This window comes from Macrobrachium rosenbergii, chromosome 11 (genome assembly GCF_040412425.1).
Source record: "Macrobrachium rosenbergii isolate ZJJX-2024 chromosome 11, ASM4041242v1, whole genome shotgun sequence".
Classification (NCBI taxonomy): Eukaryota; Metazoa; Arthropoda; class Malacostraca; order Decapoda; family Palaemonidae; genus Macrobrachium; species Macrobrachium rosenbergii.
The window spans coordinates 17,896,136-17,917,134 of NC_089751.1; the positions used below are offsets into that span (position 1 = coordinate 17,896,136).

A 20,999-nucleotide genomic window follows, 5' to 3' on the forward strand; every position below is an offset into this window, starting at 1 on the left:
CTGCCTTTCAAGTGTAACATATATCCACCCATACCTTCGCAACAGAAGCGACAAAACAACTAATTTTATCATTCCTTTTCAGGCAAGCACATAAATCTTGTTTTCCTTTTGCTTCTTGTTCAGTTTTGAAAAAGTGTCGTCGCAACAGTAACATTATATAATTCAATATCGCTAAAGTTATTTAAACTCAAAATATGAAAGAATAAAGAGAATCATACCAAAATTTCATAGTGAGTCCGGAGTTGCAATTAAGGTTATTACTCAAAATCCGCCATTTACAAACCCGGTGTTATTTGGTTAACAAAAAAATTTAGAAGGCATTGGTATAATCTTTTGCAACAAGAAAACGTATCTATTCAAAACGATTCCAATTAGGAAATATTACATCATCAAGGGTATAATTATGCATCTCATTTCTTCTGCCTTTTATACGAAATTCTATTGGAAAATAATCTGCATCTTGAAAGGTTTGGGGAATTTTTTAATGTGAAGAAAATTATTATCATCAGAATGGTTTTTCCACATCACAGAAAACAGAAAGAAGCTCTCAGTCATGAATTACTTCAAGACTTTGAGACCCTCTTCAACAACCCAGCAGAGAATCGACATATGAAAGATTTTAATTTTCGATTCCAAAAGCAATTTTCGTCGTCACTTTGTGAAGCACTGAACCACGGCAACAGATTCGCTCCAAGGCATAGTTCTCGACAGCCGAAATTTCAAGCAGAATAAGAAATGCATTTTAATATTAGAAGCTGGTCATTTTTTTTTTATTATTCTTTCAGGAAAGTAGTTATTTTCAAAAAACGAGGTAATTTGCTTGAAATTTTTATAATAAATGGGTGGCATAAAAACCACTATCCTGGACTATTCGTTACTTCCTTAGTAAATTTGTAACTATTTATGAACAATACATATGAGATATATCGATTAATTCCTCATTCAAATGTAAACTTGGTAAACTAACAACCACGCAATGTGCGTGTCTGAGTGTGTGTACATGTTCTAATCTGTACAAATCGTTATTTCAACGGTGAATTTAATTTCTATGTATATGTCCCATGTAAATTGCACTTCAAATTCAGGAAACCTAACCTCACTCGTTTCCCTTTTCAATATATCACTCCTGAACCGCTTCTTGAAGACGGAGATCATAAAGATAAAATCGCCCGACCTTATAAACTGCTCGTTGAATCAAAACATCAAGTCACGGGAAGCTCGCCAAATGTTCTCGTAAAATGAGACGGTTCTATTGAATTTCAAGTGTCAAAGAGATACGTCGCATCTTCTCAGCCTTTATTTGAACTTCTTCAGTCCCTTCTTCTCTCTATCTTGAAAACAAACTTTATATTTCAGAAGCCTTCATCGGCTTTCAGTCTGGCGGCCTTTCATCCAGGAATTTTTATTTGATTTCAGGAAAAGCTTATTTTAGGTTAACAGTTTTGTGATAGTTTAATAAATGTTGAATTATTTGTATGAGGATTATTTAACATTGCGTTCTACAGCTATATAGGAAAAAAATGTCAGATATCCTAAAAAAAAGTTGGAAATGCCTTTCTTACCGGATAGATTCAAAATAAAAATGGTCCTTTTTCAGCTTATCGTATAAAGTTCTTTGTGGACTTTTTTCCTTAAATCTCTTAACGCTTTAAGAATATTCCAGTATTTCTCCTGTAATTTCTTCATATTAAGTTTCCTTTATTTAAAAAGCATTAAGTTTTTGACAGCCACCTGCCAGGTGCTGTAATCTTACAATACATCACACAACCTTCTTCCTACACTGTGCACTAATAATTCTATTTAACATAAATGATGAAGGGCTGATGAAACAACTACTTATGTTAACTATTATTTGATCTCTTAATTTTTGACTGACCATCACACTAACTGAAATTTTCAATACCAGGCTAAAATTATATACAAGATATATCTCTTGCTTTCGTCAAAAAATTGTATTTTCGAATTTCCCAATGTCATATACTAAACTTGCTGAGATTATTATATATATATACAGTATACCTGTATATAATGTTCACATTGAGGGAAGACTAGTATAATATTTCAGAAACACCATCTTCCCTCTACAGACGGTTAATAGATTTCGAGATGCAGTACATATATACATATATTTATACATAAATGTGTGTTTGTACGTATGTATGTATATACACAAATGTAGGCCAGAGAATCTGAAGAAGGCAGGCCAAAGGTCGAGCTTAGGTAACTGCTGACCCTGGTTTATCTGGCTTTTAATGCTTGTTGTAAAATAAATTGTGGAAATTCGAAGACTCTTGGCAAATATTCTCAATGTTTGTTCGTTTAATTAAAGTGGATTCATCCATTGGGCCTTTGAACTGGCAGCTGCTCTTAAAACAATACATGATGAGAGATCTCAGTCGACTGAATGTTTATTCAGAATGATTTATTTAGGAAGAGAGTTAATTGTAACCTTATATAAGGGTGGCGCAGTCAAGGGATTAAATAGATACCTGTCTTTAGGATTTATGTTTTGTTGAACAATAACTACCGCTTTATCAATACTATTATGATAGTTGAAAATAATATAACTTGCAAATCTTAGGGTTTGGACTACTTTTAGTGGTCTAGGTACGTGAATTTGATTTTATGACTAACTGTCCGTGCAGGCCTAAATCGATGTGTTCGAATCAATATATCAATAGTCACTATGAAATCTACAATCCTATATGATTATAAATCATTACATCCACTAAAATATGTATACTTTTCGACACATCTAACATTTGTAGTACTATTTAACCCAAGTTATCAGTAGGGGAAATACAGCAGAATATACAAATTTCTTGAAATAAATAAATGAATTGGCCAACTTTAGATTCTCTAATAGTATCTTTATACTTGATTATGAAAATGGCAATGATAAAAAATCTGTTAAAATGTGTTTTTAAAAAATTAAATTTCATTTCCGTCAAAACACGTTCTCTCGAAATGTTGCTTGTATGTATTCATACATACACCTTTAGTCACAGAAAATTTAAGTATGCAGGTATTTAAGCAGTAAATATACGTGTTTATGAAAACAATTTAATATACAGATAGGTAGTTTTTTAGAAGCACGTGCCCACTTACGGGTATTGGAACAACCAAAGAAATTGACCATTGAACTTTTACAATTTAAATAATTTATTCTTCCAATTCTTAATTGTACTCAATAAAAAAAGATAAACAAAAGCTATATTTATTGTTATGTAAAATATACGGAAGGCCAAATCACGCAAATCATTCATGCGTCAGTAAAAATCATTAAATCAGTTAAATTAGCTCTCGTCATTCTTTTTGCAAATTCAAATTTCTTCTTGTTGCTAGAACGCAGTATTCAATATTTTCAGAAATTTACTTGGCTAAATTAGTAGGCAGTACATTTCAATGAAATTTGTCAGCTTTATAATTACTCTCATAAAGTAAATATTTTTAAAAAATAAAATTTTTTGTATCTCTTTCAGATTAAATTTAAATTTTAAGAGAAAAAAATTAAATTAATGTACAAAATAAGCTCTTATATAACTAAAATCCATAAGAATTAAATTTATTTTTTATGTAATCCCATGTCTTTCCTCAGCTTACCCTCCACATGTTCTTAACCAGTCAAATCTATTCGAGTCTATATAGGTAATTTTTTATTATCATGTTTGCATAAAGTGCAAATAACAAGATTTAAACTCTCACATACAACCCTATATACTCCCAAATATTCCAAGACCAGAATTTTCAGCCTTCACTTCTACAGATATCCACTTGCACCTGTCCTCTCACTTCATATCTTTCCTCTAAATAGGTTTAAGTCTTTTATACATATATCTTTTATACATATACAGTCTGCCTCAACCTCCACTTCATGGAACGTCTGCAATTTCCAATGGAATAATTTTTCACTCAAACCAGGTATCGACTCCAAATATTTTTCTTGAAGTTGCATTCTCAAATCTGCAAAATCTTTTCGATATACTTTGAATAAAATACCCGGACACATGTAGGTGTAATAATATAGCTCGTATTAGGCTAATGTATAACTTTACTTTTTGCATACAGTTTCAGTCTGTATTATTTCCAAATCTTATTCAGCACTTCTAAAGTATGACCATTTTTTTTTAAATTCCCACTCAACAGATTACTTGGGTTATTGTTGCTTTTAAATATCTGGGGCACCTAAGCTCATTAATCAATTCACTATTCTCACTGTTTCGGTTTTGTATAAGATTTATCTCAATTGTCTTTTCTTTAGATATATGATACATATTCAGTAAGCTCTGGAACAATGTGGTGTTTATATGATTAAAGCAACATCATCTGCATATTGTAGGTGCACTACGTTTATTTCGCATCTCCAGTCTCAGTATTCTTTTCTAGCTACATCCACTTTTTCAGGATAAAATTCATGTAACGCGCAAACAGCAGAGGTGACAAAATTCATTTGGCAATAATCAATCAAAATTAATTTTGTATCTTATTAATATATGAATCATTTTAATTAGATTACCATATTCAGAGGGAATACTATTGTGACACAAAATCTTCCAAAATACTGGTCTGTGGACACAGTAAAATCCTAGTTTGGAATCAACACAAGGCACCAAAAGAGAATGTTTAAGTTGGATACATTGCAGCACAACATTTGATCTGTGCAACTACTGCTTTTTCTGGAATAGCTTGCTTATATCTTAGAATTTTATCGATTTCCCACTCTAGCCAAGTGAGGATGAGCAAACTGAATAATTTCATCAATGCAAATATAAGTGCATTACCTCTGCAGTCACCGCATTCAGTCAAGCCACTTTTCATTGTTATCTTTGTTATGGACCCTAATTTCCAACTGTTGAACATTTTTCCCGTTTTCCATAATCTGCAAAACAGTCTAGTCAGTATGAAAAATGTAACTGTCAGTATGAAAAATGTAATTTGGTTTTTAGTCATAATCCCCCCTGCAATGATTCCATCACAGCTCTGGGGGTTTCAGGCTCCCAAGTTTTTTTGCTACTAATTCCACTCTAACACAGTTATTTAACTCAGTACATTTAAGTCACTTTCGGCTACTGGTGTATCAAATATTCTCAGTCATACTGTGGATTCTTGATATCTCAAAAAATTTCTTCTAATGACGTTATTACTGACGCGTCCTTCCTTTTCCTAGATATTCCACTATTGCCTTTTCATCCACTGATATTACAGTAATTGTTCTGCCGACTATCTCAACATCAACACTACTTACCAAATACATAGCTCTATTAGAATTACTCTTCTTTTTTTTCCGGATATTCATTTCACTGTACTCCATTTGACTACGTAGAATGTTCTACTTTGCATAATTCATTACATCCTTGTAAGTTTTCTACGATCATCTTTTGCGTTTGTCTATTCTTTATTGTATGCAATGTATCATCCGTTATTCAAGGTTTCCGTCTTGTTACTTCATATCGAAGCACTTCTTTTCCAGCAGATTGATATGCATTCCCGATGTTAATCCAATCCTGACTGAAAGTCTGCTCCTTCTCAGATACGATTTCTATAACTTGCAAATCTGTTTTGAAATTCAACGGCGAAAGCCTCTCAGTGTTCAGCTTCACGGAATATTCCTACCAGTCCTGAAACTGTCACATAAGTTGCACTCTATACTGAAAGAGAAAATTCGCCGTGACGAATATTACTTTTTCAAATGAAAAATAATTTAACTTAGTCAGCTGTTCTACGAGATTACGTTATCATTTTATTTTGTTATTCTGAACAAAACAATAACATTAAGCAATATTTACATTATAGTATCACTTATATTGTATTTAAAGCATCATTTTTCTTGACTATGGGATTAGTTGATAATATAGAAGTCTTGAATCTTGGAAAACATGGGAAACTGAACCAGGACCTCAATACACACAAACACACACACACAGATATATATATATATATATATATATATATATATATATATATATATATATATATATATATATATATATATATATATATATATATATATATATATATACGTAATAAGTTATTCTAAACATGCTGTACTAAACCACATATGAATTCTTGTTGGAGCTTTGAAATCCAGCTTGAGTTCTATTAACGATCCAATATAGTCATGAAGATTAATATTAAGCATTAACGTACTGATTAAAAAAATTAAATTGCATTGAACGGATTGCAAATCATAACAAATATCGGCGTAAAGAAATATATCACTATATCTATACTTTTTGTTCACAGAACCTATTTATCATCCATTGCCATACTGTATAGTTAGAATACTTCACATGAAAATAATAGTTTTAAGCAGGATATACAGAAATTCTGGCAACTTGCAACTCTGCAAAAAAAAAGAATGTTACGTAACATGACTTCTACCAAAATATTTCATTTAATTCACGCATTACATGAAGATATCCTCCAAAGATGTTCAGGAAAAAATATACACTGATGTGTAAAAAAAAAATCATTATGATTTCAACATCTCTTTCCCAGCACACAGCACCAGCAATACAGAGAATGATGTACACCGGCGGCGGTCTTCGCGCTGATGGGTTTAGCGGGCCTTCAAAGTTATTGACAGACGCGGCAAAAGTTAGGAGAGGAATGGAGGTCCCATAAGGGATGATAAGAGCTGCGTATAAATCTCTCTCTCTCCCCCGTCTGATTTTTGATGTGTCATAGCGAAAAACCTCTCTTCTTCATGTTCATCAAATATTAATAATATATATGTGATATCGAGCGATGAAAAGAAAACCAATTTTCTTCGCTACGAATTATGACATTTACAATTATATTAAGTCTTTATTTTTAAAACGATATTTGTCCCTTATGCGTTTAGGATTTTATCGAGTTAATGAAATTATTGCTGCCTTTGAAATAACTCCCTACACGTAGAGTATATATATATATATATATATATATATATATATATATATATATATATATATATATATATATACCCTATATATATATATATATATATATATATATATATATATATATATATATATATATATATATATATATATATATATATATATATATATACCCTATTATTATATATATATATATATATATATATATATATATATATATATATATATATATATATATATATATATATATATATATATATATATATATATAAGCTTTCAAATTAAAAGCAAGACATACACACAAACATCATATTCACTTTACCTCTGTAATATATACGTATGTCTGTGTATGCGTGTTTGTGTATACGTATAGGTGTGTATGAGTGACCATCAGCTGTTACCGAAGCAGAAATTTAACCCGATTATTACATTACACAACATGGCAAAAAGGTCCTCATTGGTCAAGCAAAAAGGTAAAGCTATGGCGGAGAGAGCTCTCCATATTTTTCAAGTAATCGGTATAAGCGCTTGCTTGTATTGTATCGACATAGAACTAATAATTAAATGAAAAGGATATAGTTGTTTTTTTCTATCAACGGCTCTATTGCTACATGTATCACTGTATATTGCATAAAGTAGGAGAGGAAAAACAAGAGTGTACAGCATGAACTAAAGATCACATAAGTCTTCTAAGAAAAATTATCTTGCTTTGTGGAGGCCAAAAGGTTTGAAATATTAATATAACAGGGACAGGCAAAAAGTGGATGGGTCTGTTTTAAATCATAAGCCGTAAAACGACCTGCATCGCCAATTCAGGCGAAAACGATGCCTCTTGTCATCGCTTTCCATGTGGACGGCTCCCAACGACCAGAAAAAATAAGTCCCAAATGAATCACTAATGACGTGGAAAATGATCACCACATTTGTAAGGCTGAGTCTGGTGGTTCTGGTTCTTCAACGCTGAAATAAAAGGATACAGGCGCTGAATTTGGCATGTGCAAAGATCATTCGGGTTACACTCATTAATATAGGGTAATTTTTTTATTCATTAAAACAAAAAAATTTTGAAGGTAACTTTTCCCAATGGATATGTGTCAAAGTCATCCAAATTAGGAAGGAAATCAGGCGCGTTTCTATAACTAGCGTTATCTGTCGGATATTAACCCTATAGCCTTTTTCAAGATGAGAGAGAGAGAGAGAGAGAGAGAGAGAGAGAGAGAGAGAGAGAGAGAGAGAGAGAGAGAGAGAGAGAAGGCAATTAATATTCTCAATGGAATTGCCAAGTTTTATCATTGGGTCAGTAAAACTATTGACGTTCTCATAATGGTGCTCTAAAAAAAATTATATATATATATATATATATATATATATATATATATATATATATATATATATATATATATATATATATATATATATATATATATATATATATATATATATATATATATACATTATATATATATATATATATACATATTCATTATATAATATATATATATATATATATATATATATATATATATATATATATATATATATATATATATATATATATATATATATATATATATATATATATATATATATATGTATATCTTCTTCGTTTTAACGTGCTTTTCCCATTTTCTATATGGATACTATTTATACTTTGATTTGGCGTTGGGGTAGGCCGTAGCCTGATCAGCTGCCCTGCCTGACATCTTAGACCCCGGTAACGATGTTTGTATCGTGCCAATCCCCAGCTCCCTTTCTCCCAAGCAGCGAGGAGAACTGGGCAGGTCGACAGTTCGAGACGTGTGAGGTGTCTGTTATGTTTTAGAAGATGTTGGATGGCTTTGTTTAATTAGTCTGTAACACCCATTCGCTTTTCAGCAAACCTATCCGTTGATTACATACGTAATCCCGGGGTGTCTAACGGATAGCAAAGTGTCCGCCTTCACTGACCAGTCGGTGCGGATTTGAACCCGCGCCACGGACCTCTATGAAGTCCTAGGCCGCTGCTCTACCGACTGAGCCACCGAGGCTCTATATATATATATAATATATATATATATATATATATATATATATATATATATATATATATATACTTATAAATGCCTCCTAGGATACTATTTATACTTTGGAATAATTGAGGGGTTGCAGCATCTATTCTGTGTTTTTTTACACTCCACGACAAACCACCAGTGATGTGATATATTTAATTCTCCCCCCCAAAAACAACGAGGACAAGTATGCATCACAGACAGGTAATCTTATCTCGAAACAGATGACAAGACAAACTAACCGTAGAATTACCAACTAACCGAATCACTAACCACAGATTTACCAAGCCAATATAGGGCATAAAAGGAGTATAACCAGACAGGTATGTGTCAAAATTCGTCTTTTTCATCATTCTATATCCCTCATTTTTATTATATTTTTTTCTCTTCGCAGCTTTTGATCGCGTTACGTAGTACAACACCATCTTTATGAGTTTTTAGCCGTAAAGCTTATTTTTACGCAGGCCAGTATTTAAATCCTTCTAATTTGGCTGGCCTGTTTTGAGTTGCGCATTAATTGAAATTCCAAGTATTGCACTTTCAAGGCTTGGCCTAAAGAACTTTCAGCAAATTCCATGCTAAGTCGACGATTAGGCTGAAATAAATGGGGATTGTATTTTTTGCTTGGCTCAATTCATTCTGGCGACTATTCACAGATCTACAAATTTTGGAACTAGGGTACATTAGCAAAATATGAAGGCATTTAGGCCCATGATTCCTGAAAAATGAGAATTGAAAAACCTAAAAGTGCCGCAAGTAGAATTATTACAAAGCCGTGAGAAAAGCTCTGTTGCACAATTCCGTACTATCCTTGAAATACCTAGGCTCTCAACGCTTTATTTTCTGAGATTTGCATCACTAAGCCGTGTTGTAATCCCGTTCTGGTCTAAAGTGCTACAAGTAGGTAAAGGTGTTGCATGACCGGTTTGAAAGTTGTGTTGTAAAACTTGCCATCACAGGAAAAAGTACTGTATCAATTTTAGACCTGTATGGAAGGTAATTTCATGTTCCAAATTGTTTCTTCTTCCTTGAATTTTAACTGTTTGGCTTTGACCAAATTCCATACCAAATATAATTTTATAGAGTTTTAGAAGACGCTGGCCGGCCGGACATGCTTCTCTAAATTCATTTTGATCCACCCAGCTGTGTCCGGGAAGAAGTTTAAAGGTTTTACGACTTTCCCAAATACGTCTGGCAGGTCGGGTGCACAATAAAAATTCCAAGATATATAAATAGAGGTACTGACCTGAGAATTACGGAAGTTCAAGGTCCTCAACGGTATGGCCATTTAACCTATTAACATAAAATCGCAGATGGCTACAAGGTGTGCCTATTGGATTTTTTACTCTTAACAACTGTATCGGATATCATGAAGTTTGGCCTGTAGCTTTCGACTTATTCCAAAACAAAAGCTGACTTTGCGGGAGAAAAATCAGGAAAACAAACCCAAAACAATGATAGGGCACCAGCTATACATGGCTTCGAAATCGCCATGTCAGAAACCACACTAGAAAAAATACTTGTTTTGAAGGCTTTTTTTTTATGTATGGTTATCTCACATATTTCCCCCCGGACTTTCGGAAAGAATTAGTGTATCCCAGAAGTCGAAGGGTATGTAAAATAAAAATCTACAGTGATAAAAAAAGATTACTTAAATTTTCAAGTAATAATAATACCAGCAGCTACTGCAATGCTTAGTGTTTCCGTAATTAAACAGTTTAGTATTACTATTTTTACAATAACAATACACATCATAGTGATTATCAGTTTTCAAATATTGAATATGGCATCTTAGACAAATTTTAAGAACCTGATCTACAGATGCTTACAAGAAATCTAATTATTTATCCACAACATATGGACTCATGCAGCAGACCTAAGATAAGTTTAATATCCCTAAATTTACACTGAAGAAATGCATGGCAGGGTCACAGCGAGACCTACATCATTCTTTACGCAAAATGACCATTACTCGCCTGAACGACCACCATTAGAAGCCCTTTCCCGTTTAATAGACCCATAAACAGGAACAATGAAGCCCTCTTTACCAAAAAATTTCGAAAACGCGCGGAACAATTTTCATGGCGGACAAGTGAAGGAACATGTTTTTAATTGACTGCAAATTCCTTTTAAAGGATACTAATTTAAAGGTGAATGTAAAATTATGATTCTTATTTTAATGATTGATGCATGAGTTATAATAGATATATTTTCAAAAGCCACAACAACAAAAACAACAATGATAATTATGATGGCTGTGATAATGGCGATGATGATGATGAAGACTGCGAAGGGAAGTAAATCCTTTTAGAGTAAATAAATAATAAAATTTAAAAAAAATATTTATAAACTTAATCGTTTAAAAATAAAAAGTGAAAAAGAAGCCGAGTCATCATGCCCGATATAATACTCTAGCGAAAACAGTCTTAATATGAGGGATGAAAATGCTAACATAACATATTATTGCATAGCAAAGATAGCCAATGTATTAGAATTATATAAAAATATATATATATATATATATATATATATATATATATATATATATATATATAATATAATATATATGTATGTATGTAGAAGGGGCGTCTGTTCATGTCGGTATATGTCATTCTTCTCCACTAAACCACTACACCTGGCCAACTGTTAATTGGTACTAAAACACTGTTGTTCTTGATTGGTACGAAAATATCACTGCTCATGACGAATCCGCAACTATGCTTTACGGCATGGATCATCGCCTTCCAGATCAACATTTCAATTCAATGATTTCCCGATTCTTATGCCGGCGTCGGAGAATCTGTGAAAGTTGGAGAGCCATTCTCTCGGATTTTCATTACACTGCATGAAAAATAAAAGTGCAGAGACACGGGTGCCCCAAAATCAAATATGACTGAACTTTCAACGAAGTGACTACTTGCGAAAAGTGGCGGGCAATATGCGTCATATATTAGAGAGAGAGAGAGAGAGAGAGAGAGAGAGAGAGAGAGAGAGAGAGAGAGAGTTGCGTGCGGCAGTACAAAATCGACTTGGATATAAAAAAATCTTACCACCGCTCCTCTACATTCTTATCTACTTCATTTCTGTGTTAACCAACATCGACTCGTGACATTTCCCTCCGACAATTTTGTGACAAACGGATGGCTGTGCAGCAAGGGATCGCACATGGTAACGAATAATGTCGGGGAAACATCGCCATAAAGAGTCATAACATACTGCCTCGTTTTCATGGGCTGTTTACCACGAAATCATCCGAATCCCCCTCGGGAAGCCTTAGTGTGGGAGGCCGTTGTCAGAAATGAAGGTGTAGCGAAAAGCTTCGAGATTGTGTTTTGAATCTTTGACTTCTTTTCTTTATGCCACACTTTTCTTGTTTGCATTCTATGCACGGATGGTTTTGATGTTTGTTGATGTAATTCGAACGTTGATGACGTAATGCCTGTTACATAATTAGTTTTCTTCTTGTTAAACCGTTAAAAAATTTGTATTTAAAACATTCAGAATTCTTCATATTGCATCGTTTACTTCTATTCCACTAAAATTCAGTATCTCCATACATTTTCTGAAAAGTGATAGCAATGTAGTGTCATTATTTGTCCTTGGTTTATTGACTTTACAAAACAAAAAAACACATCGCTATGCAATTTTCCTAATACCGTCACTGTGGTCGAGGAGAGCAATTAGAAAAAAAATTAAAATCTATTATAGAAATATACATACATACACATACGCACATATATATATATATATATACACAGTATATATATATATGTATGTATAATATGAAAATTGGTGGCCCCTCATACATTTTTCTGGGTCCGCTAGTGGACTGTGGTCGAGGAGAGCAATTAGAAAAAAAATAAGAAAATCTATTATATAAATCTATATATATATATATATTATATATATATGTGTGTGTGTGTGTGTGTGTGTGTGTGTGTGTGTGTGTGTGTGTGTGTGTGTATGTATATTATGAAAATTGGTGCCCCCAGGAAATTTTCTGGATCCGCTAGTGGTCTTGCGTGAAGGTAAATAGTTATTTGGGGTACAACTGCTCGACAGAAGAGATCATGTGTATGCATACAGGACGAAAAATAGCGTACTCAGAAGATATTTTAGGGAGAGAAAGAAAAAGATTATAAAAACGTAAGGGATAAAGTGAATGACAAATTAACACCGGATGACAAGATATTCTCTTGGGAAGTAAATGCAGAGAAAGGGTAATGAATAAGTAGTTTTCAGATTAAAAGATACAAAGAGAGAGATGCTGCATGAAGAGAATGTCGTCCTCGGTCGATAAAGAGAAAGTATGAAGATTTGTTGAATGTGGAGGACAGAAGAAATGCAAAGGCGAATGGTGTTCTGCAGGAATGCTTTGTGTAAGGTTGCGAATGCCTGTGAGTGTGCCAACTGAGAATTTGAGGACAATCACGAAGTTAAAGGAAAGTTAAGTATAACTTAGTTTAACCAGACCACTGAGCTGATTAACAGCTCTCCTAGGGCTGGCCCGAAGGATTAGATTTATTTTACGTGGCTAAGAACCAGTTGGTTACCTGGCAACGGGACCTACAGCTTATTGTGGAATCCGAACCACATTATAGCGAGAAATGAATTTCTATCACCAGAAACAAATTCCTCTTATTCTTCATTGGACGGTCGGAGATTCGAACTCGCGGCCAGCAGAGTGCTGGCTGAGAACGGAAACCACTCCCCCAACGAGGAACAGTTAAAGGAAAGACCAAGCAGTAATGGGATTAAAAGGAATGTGTGGTAAATGGTGGTGATAGTGATTGGGTGGATGACCAGTGTCAGTAAAGTGTGTCTGGACGAGGGACGGGTTCTGCAGCAATGGCTGGGGGGGGGGGAATAAACGGGATTATTAGGTTTTTATTTGTTAAATTCTGTTGGATTTTCCTTAATTTTCGAACTAGTTTGATTTTTTTTATATGTCGCCGAAGGTATAATTGTTATTGTGTATATCTTTTCCTCAGTTCAGAATGAAAATTTCTCAAGAATATAAACAAAAATTACCCATTTGCTGTTCTGCTTATTTATTCTTAAACAGACAACTAGTACAGCCATTGCAGTAACGGTGATGGTTAAAAAGTCCGGTAATCAGAGTATATATTGGGTTCTTGTTAAGGAACTCTTTCTTAAATTAACAGCGTATTTTTGTCATACATTGAATATAAGACCCTTCCACTGTTCAACGTAGACGGGATTTTTGCGTTGCTTGTAAAATTGCTCTAATGCATCCAAATTGCAGGATGCTGATTTTTTTTCATTCATATTCCTGATAAATGGTTATATGAGTGAGAAATATACTGGTATTTTTGATAAGGAAGAGAGTTAGTGAGTTAAGATTTTACTATGAAACGGCTGTGGGAGAAACTTTCAAGTACACGGATACAGTTTTCTGTGGCTTACAGACTCGACAGAATAGGAATGTGGAAGGTGCCTGAGTATATTAGTTACTGAAATGACTTGAAATTGTGACGATGGACGTGGGGCGGAAGAGTGACAGGTTCGATGCAACAGTTGCTCTGACACAAGACTGTGTTATAATGTGGTTCGGATTCCACAATAAGTTGTAGGTCCCGGTGTTAGGTAACCAGTTGGTTCTTGGCCACGTGAAATAAATCTAATCCTTCGGGCCAGCCCTAGGAGAACTGTTAATCAGCTCAGTGGTCTGGTTAAACTAAGATATATCAACTTTTGTGTTAGGTCTACACTCCTGTGCAATATCATTATGGGTCGGTTGATGACAAAAGCCAGAGAAAGGACAGTGCAAAGTTGTGGAATAAGAAAATAAGTCGGGAATGAGTGGTGATACAGTGCTGAACGGAGAAAAATAAAAATTACAGAATCTAGTAAATGAGTTTTAAAGTGTTTGAAAAAAGAAAAAATTGATAATTATTTTAAGCGAAAGTAATTTTTGGTGGTAAATGGATACCTGGAAACTGGAGTAATGCATTTTGATATAGAAAAAGGACGAATGGAAGCAGGTGATTCATGTTCATATTTGTGGTAAATGTAAAGGATGTTGGAAAGCCGCTACAAAAGTGGTCACAGAATAAGTGCGTAAAAGATTAACAAGCTGACAGTGAAAGCGAACACTACAATTTATAAATGAATTGTTAAACCAACTGTCTTCTTAAAAAGAAAGCGGGAATGTTAAATGTGAAATATGGGAAAAGGTTGAAGGTGTTGAGATGAACTATTTGGTGTAAGCAGAACTGACTAGATAAACATGTGGATATGGTCCATAACTTCTTTTGCTGTGCCCTAAATCAAGTAACTAATGCCGACATCTAATAAATGAGCTTTATTTTCGTTACTTTCTTCAGAAGGAATAGAAGAGTGTCACATTAGTTTACTTATTTCTACCACCACTGGCAAACGTTACTGCCCACCACTAGACCAGAGTTCGCTTTATCACTGGCGCTCGACAAAAACCCACTGGTGTCACTGAGACCGTCGTTAATGACAGCGCCCTCAAAATGTATCACCCTATAATCCTTTCTATCTCCCATATTAATATCCAAGAACCCAGCCATTACCATAGGATTATTATCGTTATTACTCTTATCACCTTTACTTTAATTTGCACGGCATTAAACACTTGTCTCTTCATCATTAATGAAAGCAACTGGGCCTTTCTCTGAACTATGTAACTCTACATTAACTGTACGAGCTTGCAGTAGCCTAAACCATTTTCTACAGTTATCTCATTGTTAACTTTATTTCTTCCACTTTCGTTTTGAGCGTAACCTTATGGTTTTTACAAATAAGCGAATTAAGTACCTCTAAAATCTATCCGTATATTTACATCAGAATTGTATTCGCAATCAAATTTCTTGACCTGCAGTATATCTTACAGTTACGAGGATACCCTCATCACAAAGCGGTATGTAAGATCCAACATCGAAACTGTAAATATTGCTTTGTCCCCACTTGGAACAATTTATATCCTACGTATAGCTTCTCTTTTTCTATAATGAGCGAAATTGTTTTCCAGGACCGAAGAATGTAGGCCTATAGCCAAGGCCACATTTCTAATCATTACATAAGACACCACTCTGGAATATTACTGATCTTGATCTCACCACGACCTTGCTTCGTAATCTTTTGTATTTTACCTCAAAATTTATTTTACTTTAAACATTTAGTCTATATATCCTTTCATTTGGAATCTTCATTAAATCACGAGATATTTCTGGTTAATTTTTCATGAAGAAAAGGAGATTTTAAGAACTACATTCTTCCTCTTTGCGATCACATGCGACCTCAAACGCCCTTATTGCACACTTGAGCAAATCAAGCTTGTAGTCAGTTATGCTTAGATGGAGTTTCCTTTCTTTAATCACGCGAAACTGCATTAATTTACCACCCTGTTCTGTAGTCTTACTAAAATTTCACACGACTAGATTCTCCACTTAAATAAGAAAGTAGAAACACCTCAAAAGAGATTACAAGACGCAGTAGTAATAGATATTACCTTGTGGTTGTTAACAATATATAATAGCAGATAATGTAAAATCTCCCATGCAGAGAACATTTTGAGTTTCCAATATGAAGGACATTTGAGAATCTTCTATTTTTGGCTTTCTTTAATTCAGTTCCTTTTCAACTCCACTAGGCTCATGAAGCCTTCCCAAAATGAATATTGGACGACGTTAAGCCTGTTTAAGACCAAGACACAAATTGTGGAGAAGATGCTTTCGAAAAACAAGTGTCGAGTTGTGAAACGGTCATTCAGACTCGGGAAGCGACTTGAAAAAGAGGGTGCTTCAAAAAGTACTCCTTAAAACGATGAAAAGACTGAGTGGGCTCGCCTATTGAATCGTTATAGTCTCTTTCTCTCTCACGAGAAAATTTTATACTCTCACACGCACACACATACATATACCATATATATATATATATATATATATATATATATATATATATATATATATATATATATATATATATATATTATATATATATATATTATATAGTTTATGTGACCGTACTTGTGTATATACCTGTGTTTATGCTACATGGTTAATTTTTGTCCATAAGTGCGCTATTTCAGGCTAATAGACAAATGTAGCGTCTGCCCATGTGCATGGGCGTGTGTTTTTGGTTTGTGTGTACATAGACAGAGAACGAGAGAAAGAAGAAGAAGAAGAAGAAGAAGAAGAAGAAGAAGAAGAAGAAGAAGAAGAAGAAGAAGAAGAAGAAGAAGAAGAAGAAGAAGAAGAAGCAATAATGAAGAGAAAGAGAGAGAATCTTCCGAGTATGTTACATAGTCTCCCATCCACAACAGAAAGGCAAACATCACATGTTTCCGAAATTTTGTCCGCGAGCTTCCCTGCGAAATTTATGGCATCGTTTTCTTAGTTTAACCTTCGCTTTGGTTCTCACAGTTTCCTTTCTTATTCGCAAGCAACTTCAGTGAGGTTTTATCTGAGCTGGCCAATGCTTCTCTCTTACATTTTTATATATTCTCGAAATTCTTTTGGTCATTCGTTATTAATGGCCATTTTATGATACAAATATTTCGTATTACAAAAGTTTTGTGGTATACTTGCCAAAGAATAAAGCATCAACAACTCTTTTATGTGTACCTACCATCTAGTATCACTCATAATTTCAAATGACTTCTGCCTTCTTATATATATATATATATCTCTCAAATACATTTAAAGACAATGAAGAGTAGTCACTACTTTTAAAGACGAGGATGAAACAAAACCCATTTTCTTAAGTATAAATCATGTTACTACAAACTTAGCATTATCATCGTAAGAAGCCGTAAAGTTTTTTCCCATAATATCCAAGTACTACAGTTTTATAGTACTTGGATATGACAAAAACGGTGTGGCTTCCAAAGATAATACTAAACTTGTACTAACTTTTCTGGAGCATATCTTTATTATCAAGATTTACACTTGATATAATGTTAAATATACGTTCAAGAAAAGTTAGTGCAAACGCATTATTATAAAAAGCCACAAAGTTTTTTACCTATCCAAGCACTGGAGTTTTTTTTATCCGCTTATCTTTCCTACTGCATTATCTTGTATCATACCTAGTGTGTTAGTACTTCGTTTTTGGAGGAAATGATTAATAAATTAAATCTAATCAAAGACAAAGTTTGGCTTAGACGCCAAATCTTCATGGCATTCGCGGAAAATCACCTTTATTATTGCCAAAATGGTACGTGTTGTTAGACGTTCTCTGCTGAAACAAAGTCCTATGTTGTAAAATACGAAGGCACACCACCATCCTAACTAACAACTCTCACTTTCAGTCTGTGCAGGTCAGCAGTCATCGCATAGCTCTGTTCCGTGACTTTTTCATTCTGTCCCTTCCAGCGAATTTTTATTTTTCTCTCTTCTTTCGATTCTCATGTATACAGAATGCTCCTTTTTTTGAAGAGACTGGTATAATTTTTTCCCTCGCACTCAGAATACTTTTTCTATTGCTACAATTCTAATTGCTTCTTATAGATAAAAAAAAATCTATTTGACTGCTTCTTAGGATTTAAAATAGGTCAGCACATCAAGGTTATTTATTGTATTTCTCCACTACTTGTAAAATATGAACACATTATGGAGCATAAAACATTTAGGCTATCATAACTAGCTTGTTTTCTCTCTTCATAGACTGGCTCTCCATCAAAATCTACGTCGTCATGTTACCAGCAGTATTGTTAACAGGCATGGACTTATTTATATTGTCAGGTTGAATCTTTTTGTAGATAGAGTCTGGCCCTCTATAAGATCAATGGTTACAAGTTAACACCTTTCGTGATGACATGATTTTTCTGTAGTCATCATGGTTGATTAATCACTAAATCCCTAATTTGCTAGTATTCCACGGATAAGCTAGAAATCCTAAAGAGACGAAGACCTTTGAAACTGAACTATGAAAGCAGAGAGGCAAACATCACTCTAGGCTGACCGAGAGCATTCATAAAAGATGAAAGCATATTTCGCTTGTTTCACTATTCCTTAAAGAAAAATGTGATGTCGGTACCAGCTGGTATGTTTTTCTAAAAAAAAAAAAAAAAAAAGTTAATTGAAGGGCACAGTGTTTCTAATTTATTGACGGCTTTCTTTTTGGTCCGGTTATGGAAATGTTTAACATAAATGATTTCCGTTGTTTTCTTCAGTAAAGTAACTGAAAGGTTGTGATTTACTTTTTTCACACTGATGTTTTCTACTATGCTCCAGATATACTTTTTGGCTGTTGTTCCTGTTTGATTTGGTTCAATTTCTGTTTCGAGGCTTATCGTTACATTTAAACATATGAGTGACTTTGAACTGGGGTTGTATCCCCAGTCGCTTAAATGAAAGGACAGGGCGCTGTCAATTGATCAGTTGACCTCTGTGGGTCAATTGGGAACATACTGTATTATATATATATATATATATATATATATATATATATATATATATATATATATATATATATATATATATATATATATATATATGTGTGTGTGTGTGTGTGTAACTCTCCTGTGGACTAGGATATTGATTTTTTTTCAACAAAACAGTAGAGTTTTGAATTTATTCTTTCCCCTATAGCATACTTGGAAATATATTTAAAAAGAATAAACAATGAGGGAGGTGTTTTTAAGCGAACTATGTTATTTTAAAGTGTTTCAAAGCTTACGATAACATGCAAAGCTTAAAAGCAATATTTTTGTATTTTCATTAAAAACAATGTACCCTAAGTTTACTTGGAAACTACGATTTCTCTGCGTTTTGTGAATTTGAAGGACAAAGAAGATTATTTTTTCATATATATTTCGTCCTCACCAAATTATATATTTTGACAATTAGACAAAATCTCTTTGGTAAGATCTGGTATTTCTGTGGTTCGACTGTTTCCTGAAATAAAATGCCTGATGGCGGACTGAAATAATATATATATATATATATATATATATATATATATATATATATATATATATATATATATATATATATATATATATATATATATATGTATGTGTGTATACATTTGTTAAACTGTTCTGTAGGCTGGGGTATGTTAAACCTTTTCAGTGCATCAAACCTCATAGGTTATGTTGTTTTTGTGCGTTCGCCTGGTTTTAGGAGAATTCGTAAACTTGCGCGTGACTCCATTTTATCATTTATGTTTTATTACTACAATTTATAAAGTGAAGTTAATAACAGACAAATCAGCAGCGAGGATATGACAACAGAAATGTTATGAATTTAAAAATTAATATCATTAACAAATACGTAATGTTAATGGGAAATTGTAAATTAAGCAAAATAATCTGATAGATTATTTACAAAAGAAAATTTGTAATAGATATTTATAATATAGGTTGAAATATATTGTCTCAAAATAACCTATTCTGAAAAGACACTCAATCATAGCAGAATTAAGTATTTTGTATTAAAACCATTAGAGAGAGAGAGAGAGAGAGAGAGAGAGAGAGAGAGAGAGAGAGAGAGCAATCTCAAATTACATGCATATATGACGCTGGAAAAACCTTTGGTACGTCAAAATAAAAATACTATTAACCGTTAAAGAAATTGCACCCTCTCCCCCTTTTGACTCCATTCGATTTCTTGCTTTCACATTTATTCTTAATTTTCGAAACAAGAATGACAAGAACTTGACAGCACCAGGCTCCCAAATCTAGTTATATTTTACATTTTGTCCCAATGGAGGAATTTTCTCTCTCTCTCTCTCTCTCTCTCTCTCTCTCTCTCTCTCTCTCTCTCTCTCTCTCTCTTTTTTTCTGGAGGTGTTGACAGCAAAAGTCCTGTCACAACAGCGAAAAGATAGTCTGACTAAGACGGGTTAAAACTTTAAAAGTTATGTTTCAGGACATGTTACCTAATTTTTTTTTTTTTTTTTTGCTCTTCTCTATTTCCTGAACTGCTGTTTTCACACTGGCCATTATTTGTTTTTTGTGATTTCAACTTTGCTATGATTTTCTGTTAGGAGTTATTATGACGATACAAAATTTAATTACAAATTCGGTAATTACTTGGTAGTATATTTGCCTTCAATTCTGTTGATTAAGCAAATAAAT

At 33.5% G+C, this 20,999-nt stretch overlaps 1 long non-coding RNA gene across 1 annotated transcript in view; it reads right to left on the bottom strand.

Annotated features, from left to right (window-relative positions):
* The window catches only part of LOC136843212 (uncharacterized), a 212,252-nt gene that overhangs the window by 172,702 nt on the left and 18,551 nt on the right, over positions 1-20,999 (bottom strand). The window lies entirely within an intron of this gene.